Consider the following 8,368-nt stretch of genomic DNA (forward strand, 5'->3'; position numbering starts at 1 on the left):
GGTTCACTCTCACCTGCTGTGTGCTCTTGGACACTCACACAACTCCTCTATGCTGCAGTGTGTACCTATCCACCTGTAAAATGGTGGTAAATTTGGTACCTACATCATGAAATTGGGAAGCATATGTGAAAAAAGGAAGATAATGGGTGCTAAGTAATTGCCCTAGCAAAATCATAAAATAAAAGCACAGTTTCCTCAAGGATACCATATTGACCAAACTCCACCAGGTCCCAAAGAACTGTTCTAGGTCACTGCCATCTTGAGGATGCTAACAGGAAAATTTGTTATATACTCAGAGGATATGCAAATAGGGGCCTTCCTCTGGTGATTAAACCAGCCCAGTCCCGATTCTGCAGCTGGGAGAGGAGCCCATCCCCGGGATCCCCAGGTGTTCCCATTCAGTGATCAGGACTGAACACAGACAACTCACCATGGATTGTGTGCTTGGCTGGGTTTTCCTTGTTGCTATTTTACAGGGTAATTTAGAGAACAAGAGACATTGATTATTTGAGTGGATAGGAGTGAGAGAAACAGTGGATGTGTGACAGGTTCCTGACCAGTATGTTTCTTGTCTGCAGGTGTCCATTGTGAGGTGAGCTGGTGGAGACTGGGGGAGACCTGGTGAAGCCTGGGGGGTCCTTGAGACTCTCCTGTGCAGCCTCTGGACTCACCTTCAGTAGCTACTGGATGAGCTGGGTCTGCAGGCTCCAGGGAAGGGGCTGCAGTGGGTCGCAGGTATTAGCAGTGATGGTAGCATATACTACACGGACTCTGTGAAGGGCCGATTCACCATCTCCAGAGACAATGGCAAGAACACGCTGTATCTGCAGATGAACAGCCTGAGAGCCGAGGACACAGCCATGTATTACTGTGTAAAGGACACAGTGAGGGGATTCCAGTGTGAGCCCAGACACAAACCTCCCTGCAGGAACACAGGAAACCTGCGCTCCAGGGATGCTCATGTCAGGAGGGGGCATTCAGGTCACCAAAGGGTGCTCAGGACACCAGAGCACTCAGGACACCACAGACAATTCGATGAAACCCAGGAGCAGGTGGAGTGGTGGTCACGGGCTTCCTTTTGAGATCAGGGATTTCCTCTTTAGGCTCTCATCTGCCCACAGAGATATTTCATGTTTTCTCTGCCATCTTTAACTTTTCATATTCTCCATGCAGCCAACCACACGAGGTAACATTGTCTACATGTAGATGAGATCTCACCACTCATTAGGGAAGTTTCCTTAATCAATCTCTTCTATGTCCCTTTTTTCTTTCATCAAAAATGACATACTGGGATTCCCATCATCCCTGAGAAGCACCTGCACAGCCCAAGCTCTCTGTGTGATGAGTACCTGTTCTTTGTCCTCAGGGGGCACACACCATCCCCATGTGCATATGAGCATCCCCCCAGGACATCTGCCACAACTGGGTCCTCGTCCTCCAGGCTGCAGTTAATCCTCTGGCTCATTATTCACGTGGGTGGACACTGGTGATCAGGAACTGCCCCTCTGTAGGCACCGCTCCATTTCCTGGATGGAAACACAGCCCACCTGATGGGAGGGGCTCTCAGATTTCCCCATGAAACAGGCAGGATGACAAACCAGAGAGGAAAACCTATCCCAGTCCTGCCGGGTTCTTTTCCAGAGGGAGAATACATGAGAGCAGTCTTGGGGGCTGTGTCTGAAACGTGTTTCCTGCCTTCCACACAGGGAATCTACATGAATCCTGAGATCCAGCTGCCAGAGCCCAGATCCCTACCCATCTCTGCTGTCCCTCAAGTATCCCACAGAAACCCACCCTGACTTCATTCTGTCTTGCTTCTGGCTTCTCCCTCAACCTGTCCTGGACCTTGATCCCCATGGGACTGGAGCCCTGTCACTCTTCCCAGATCCCCACCAAGTGCCAGACACGAGTCTCAATAATGAAAGTCTACCATGATGGCAGAGCCCTGAATGGGGGCTGAAATGGGGATCTATGGCCCAAACTATGATCCAGAAGAAAAATAATATATCAACTACTGATGAGACAATATTTACATTTCCTCTCATGTCCCTGCTTTTGCCCCATTGGTTTGATCTGGGTTTCCCTAGATCAACTTCTGGGATGCTTGTTGTCTTGATTTTCCATGAATCCAGCACCAATGTCCAGACCTCAGGGGAGTCACAGGAATGGCCCTCCATTCAGAGTCCTTCTATTCTAGTAATATCTGAGGGACAGCTGTGTAAAATTGATCTTCTGTCCCTGGGGTGAATCTGTGCCCCTGTAGATGGAGGGTCAGGCCCGCCCCTCACCTGGGCATGGAGCTTCTTGATATAGTCTTTCCCAAGAAGAGGGAAATCCAATGGGGGACCATCTGTCTGTTGGCAGCTGTCCTGTGCGTGTATCTCAGCTATTACAGGAATGTTTTAAGAACAATTACTAATCTAATGTATCTGCTTCCTCTGACTTGCCTTGGGTGAACTGGCCCAGATGAACCAGGACAAGGCATCCCAGGTGTGCAAACACTCACAGACTCTCTCACTTACCTGTGTCACCACGGAATTCATTCTAACATCTGTGGAATTTGGATATTCTATTTTATTTTATTTTCCCAAATCTAGTCTCTCAGTTTTTACTGAACATAACCAGCAGACTGTGCTCAGTTGTGTTACTTGTAAGCTTTTTGTACATTTGGTTCTGCTTAAAAATACAACCATCGACAGAAAATGTGAGGAATTGTCTAATTTTAATGTCCTTCTTTCCCTAATATCCTTGGTATGACTCATTTATTGAAAATCTCTGATGATTTACTAGACATGTAAATCCATATACCTCTAGATTTTGTTACTTCCAGAATTTTTATTGAAATTAATTGCAGATAATATATTTTAAAACTAAACAGACTTCACATACTTATATTTAACATATGAATTTACTATGCAATATCAATTATCACAAGAACTTAAAATAACAATCTGCTTGGAATTAACATTAGAGATATTATAATCCCCATTTCCCGACAGTTTTTTTTAATTTAAATTCAATGATACAAAATATAGTATATCATTAGTATCAGATGTAGTGTTCAATAATTCATCAGCTGCATATAACAACCAGGGCTCAACACATCACCAGTCCTCCTTAATGCCCATCACACAATTACCCCATCTCCCCACCCACTGCCACTCCACCAACCCTCAATTTATTTCCTACAGTAGAGAGTCTCTGATGCTTTGTCTCCCTCTCTGATGACTTCCCATTCAGTTTTCCCTCCCTTCCCTTAGGATCCTCTGGGCTGTTTCTTATATTCCACATATGAGTGAAAACATAGGATAAATGTCTTTCTCTGTTCACATTTTTCTCTCAGCATAATAGCCTCCAATTCCATTGACATTGATGTAAATGATAAGTATTCATTCTTTCTGATGGCTGAGTAATATTCCATTATATATATATGTACAACATCATCTTTTTCTGCTCATCTGTTCATGGACATTTCTACTCTTTCCACAGTTTGGTTATTGTGGACATTGCTGCTATTAACTTTGGGGTGCAGGTGCACTTTTGCATCAATACATTTGTATCTTTGGGGTAAATAGATAGTAGTGCAACTGCTGGATCATAAGGTACCTCTATTGTTAACTTCTTGAGGAAATCCATACGTTTTCTAGAGTTGCTGTACCACTTCCATTCCCACAAACAATGTAAGAGGGTTCCCCTTTCTCTGCAACCCAGCCAACATTTTTGTTTCCTGAGTGGTTAATTTAATTTTATTATTTTATATTTTTTATATTCAATTACTCTACATCATTAGGTATTGATATAGTTTTCAATGATGCATTAGTTGCATATAACACAAGTGCTCACTGCATCATGTGACATCCTCAATACCCATCATCTGGATACCCCATCCCATCAACCTTCTCCCTTCTAAAACCCTCAGTTTGTTTCTCAGAGTCCATAGTCTCTCATGGTTCATCTCCCCCTCCAATTTCCCCACCTTCATTTTTCCCTTCCTTCTCCTAATGTCCTCCATGCTATTCCTTACATTCCAAGAATAGGTGAAACCATATGATAATTATCTTTCTCTGCTTGACTTATTTCACTTAGCATAATCTCCTGCAGTCCCATCCATGTTGATTTGAAAGTTGGGTATTCATCCTTTCTGAAGGCTGATAATCTTCCATTGTATCTATGAACCACATCTTCTTTATCCATTCATCTGTTGAAGGACATCTTGGCTCCTTCCACAGTTTGGCTATTGTGGACATTGCTGCTATGAACAGTAGGTGCATGTGCCCCTTCTTTTCGCTACATCTGTATCTTTGGGGTAAATACCCATTAGTGCAATTGTTAGGTCATAGTGTAGCTCTAATTTTTTTTTTAGGTTTTATTTTATTTTTTTCTTTTTAATTTAATTTAATTTTATTATGTTATGTTAGTCACAATACAATACATAATTAGTTTCTGATGTAGTGATCCACGATTCATTGTTTTCATATAACACCCAGTACTCCATGCAGTACATGCCCTCCTTAATACCCATCATTGGGCTAACCAATCCCCCCACCCCCATCCACTCTAAAACCCTCAGTTTGTTTGTCAGAGTCCCTAGTCTCTCATGGTAGATCTCTCCCTCCGATTTCTCCCCCTTCATTTTTACCTTCCTTCTCCTAAGGTCCTCCATGCTATTCCTTATTTTCACAAATAAGTGAAACCATATGATAATTGACTTTGTCTGCTTGATTTATTTCACTTAGCATAATCTCCTCCAGTCCTATCCATGTTGATGTAAAAGTTGGGTATTCATCCTTTCTGATGGCTGAGTAATATTCCATTGTATCTATGGACCACATCTTCTTTATCCATTCATCTGTTGAAGGGCATCTTGGTTCTTTCCAGAGTTTGGCTATTGCAGATATTGCTGCTATGAACATTGGGGTGCATATGGCTCTTCTTTTCACTACATCTATGTCTTTGGGGTCAATACCCAGGAGTGCAATTGCTGGGTCATAGGGTAGCTCTATTTTTAAATTTTTGAGGAACCTCCACACTGTTTTCCAAAGTGGCTGTACCAACTTCCATTCCCACCAAGAGTGTAAGAGGGTTGCCCTTTCTCCACAACCTCTCCAACAGTTGTTGCTTCTTGCCCTGTCCATTTTTGCCATTCTAACTGGTGTAAGGTGGTATCTCAATGTGGTTTTGATTTAAATTTCCCTGATGGTTAATGATGATGAACATTTTTTCATATGTCTGTTAGCCATTTGTATGTCTTCTTCAGAGAAGTGTCTTTTCATATCTTCTGCCCACTTTTTGACTTGATTATTTGTTTTTTGGGTGTTGAGTTTGAGAAGTTCTTTCTAGATCTTGGATACCAGCCCTTTATCTGTAGTATCCTTTGCAAATATCTTCTCCCATTCTGTGGGTTGCTTCTTTGTTTTGTTGACTGTTTCCTTTGCTGTGCAGAAGCTTTTTATCTGATGAAATCCCAAAAGTTCATTTTTGCTTTTGTTTCACTAGCTTTTGGAGATGTATCTTGAAAGAAGTTGCTGTGGGTGATGTCAAAGAGGTTACTGCCTATGTTCTCTAGGATTTTGATGGATTCCTGTCTCACATTGAGGTCTTTCATCCATTTTGAGTTTATCTTTGTGTATGGTGTTAGAGAATGGTTGACTTTCATTCTTTTGTATATAGCTGTCCAATTTTCCCAGCACCATTTATGGAAGAGACTTTCCTTTTTCCATTGCATATTTTTTCCTGCTTTGTTGAAGGTTATTTGACCATAGAGTTGAGGGTCCATATCTGGGTTCTCTATTCTGTTCCATTAGTCTATATGTCTGTTTTTGTGCCAGTATCATGCTGTCTTGGTGATCACAGCTTTGTAATATAGCTTGAAGTCAGGAAACGTGATGCCCCCAGCTTTGTTTTTCTTTTTCAACATTTCCTTGGTGATTCGTGGTCTTTTCCGATTCCATACAAATTTTAGGATTGTTTGTTCTAGCACTTTGAAAAAAGTCATAGGGTAGCTCTATATTTAATGTCTTGAGGAACCTCCAGACTGGCTATACCAGCTTGTATTCCCACCAATAGTGTAAGATGGTTCCCCTTTCTTCACATACTTGCCAACACTTGTTGTTCCCTGCCTTGCTAAATTTTGCCATTCTACTTGGTGTAATGTGGTATTTCATTGTGGTTTTGATTTGTATTTCCTTGATGCCTTGTGGTGTTGAACACTTTCTCACATGTCTCTTAGTCATTTGTATGTCTTCTTTAGAGAAGTGTCTGTTCATGTCTTCCTCCCATTTCTTGACTGGATTATTTGTTTTTTGGGTGTTGAATTTGAGAATTTCTTTATAGATCATGGATACCAGCCCTTTATCTGTAATGTCATTTTAAATATCTTCTCCCATTCCATGGTTTACTCTTAGTTTTGTTGACGGTGAACACCAAGGAAATGCAGGCAATTTTAGAACATATTATCATCAACTATAAGCCAGCAAATTAGGCAATCTGGAAGAAATGGATGCATTCCTGGAAACTTATAAACTGACAAGACTGAAACTGGAATACGTCAAAAATATGAACAGACACTCAACCAGCAAGGACATTGAAGCAGTAATCCCAAACAAGGGACCAGGGCCAGATGGGAAGAAATCATACTGCATCCTTTCCTGATTAAAACTCTTCAAAATATAGGGATAGAAGTAACATACCTCAATATCATAAAAGCCATTTACAAATGGCCATAGCATACATCATTATCAATGGGGAAAAACACTGAGCTTTTTCCTTTAGGTCAGGAACACGACAGGGATGCACACTTTCACCAGTTTTGTTCATCATAGTACCAGAAGTGGTAGCCTCAGCAATCAGACAACAAAAAGAAATAAAAGGCATTCAAATTGGCAAAGAAGTAGTCAAACTCTCTCTCTTTGCAGATGACATGATACTTCCGTGGAAAATCCAAAAGATGCCACCCCAACATTGCTAGAATTGTATAGCAAATTAGCAATGTGGCAAGGTATAAAATTAATGCACAGAGGTCAGTGGCATTTATATACAGTAAAAATGCGATTTGAGAAAGAGAAGTTAAGGAATTGGCCACATTCACAATTGCACCAGAAACCATAAGACACCTAGGAATAAACCTAACCAAAGGGGTAGAGTATCTGTACTCTAGAAACTACAGAACCCTTATGAAAGAAATTGAGGAAGACACAAAGAGATGGAAATATATTCCATGCTCATGGATTGGAAGAATAAACATTGTTAAAATGTCTATGCTGCCCAGAGCAATCTATACATACAACGTAATCCCTATCAAAATACCATCGACATATTTCACAGAGCTGGAACAAACAATTCTAAAATTTGTATGGAACCAGAAAGGGCCCTGAATCACCAGGGGATTGTTGAAAATGAAGACCAAAGGTGGGGGCATCACAATGCCAGACTTCAAGATATATTACAAAGCTGTGATCATCAAGAATGCATGGTATTGGCACAAAAACAGACACATAGGTCAATGGAACAGAATAAAGAGCCCAGAAATCGATCCTCAAGTCTATGGTCAACTAATCTTTGACAAAGCAGTAAAGAATATATCCAATGGCAAAAAGACAGTCTCTTCAATAAATGGTGCTGGGAAAACTGGACAACCACATGCAGAAAAATGAAACTGGACAATTCTCTTAAACTATACAGAAAGATAAACCCAAAATGGAGGAAATACCTAAATATGAGACAGGAGTCCATCAAAATCCTAGATAAGAACTCAGGAAGTAACCTCTTCAGCTTCACCCGCAGGAACTTCTTGCAAGACACGTCTCTAAAAGTAAGGAAAAGAAAAGCAAAAATGAACTATTGGGACTACATCAAGTTAAAAAGCTTTTGCATGGCAAAAGAAATAGTTAACAAAACTAGGAGGTGATCCAAGGAATTGGAGATGATACTTACAAATGACATTTCTGATAAAGGGTTCATATCAAAGAACTATAAATAACTTCTCAACTCCAACAACCCCCCCAAAACAAATAATCAAGTCAAAAAATGGGAGGAAGACACGAACAGACACTTCTCCAAAGAAGACATACAAATCGCTAATAGACACATGAAAAAAATGTTCAACATCAATAGCCATCAGGGAAATAAAAATCAAAAACACAATGAGATACCACCTTACACCAGTTATAATGGCAATAAAATGGGAATAACAAGTGTTGGCGAGTATGTGGAGAAAGAGGAACCCTGTTACACTGTTGGTGGGAATGCAAGCTGGTACAGCCATTCTGGAAGACAGTATGGAGGTTCCGCAAGACATTAAAAATAGAGCTGCCCTATGACCCAGCAATTGCACTCCTGGGTATTTACCCCAAAGATAGAGATGTAGTGA

The 8,368-nt window shown here is 41.0% G+C and overlaps 1 pseudogene; it reads left to right on the plus strand.

Moving 5' to 3' along the window:
• Positions 1-431: 431 nt before the first annotated feature.
• Positions 432-4,436, plus strand: LOC118002102 (annotated as a pseudogene).
• Positions 4,437-8,368: the final 3,932 nt, after the last annotated feature.

Source organism: Mirounga leonina, unplaced genomic scaffold (assembly GCF_011800145.1).
Source record: "Mirounga leonina isolate KUSES-001 unplaced genomic scaffold, KU_Mleo_1.0 Mir_82, whole genome shotgun sequence".
NCBI classification, from domain to species: domain Eukaryota; kingdom Metazoa; phylum Chordata; class Mammalia; order Carnivora; family Phocidae; genus Mirounga; species Mirounga leonina.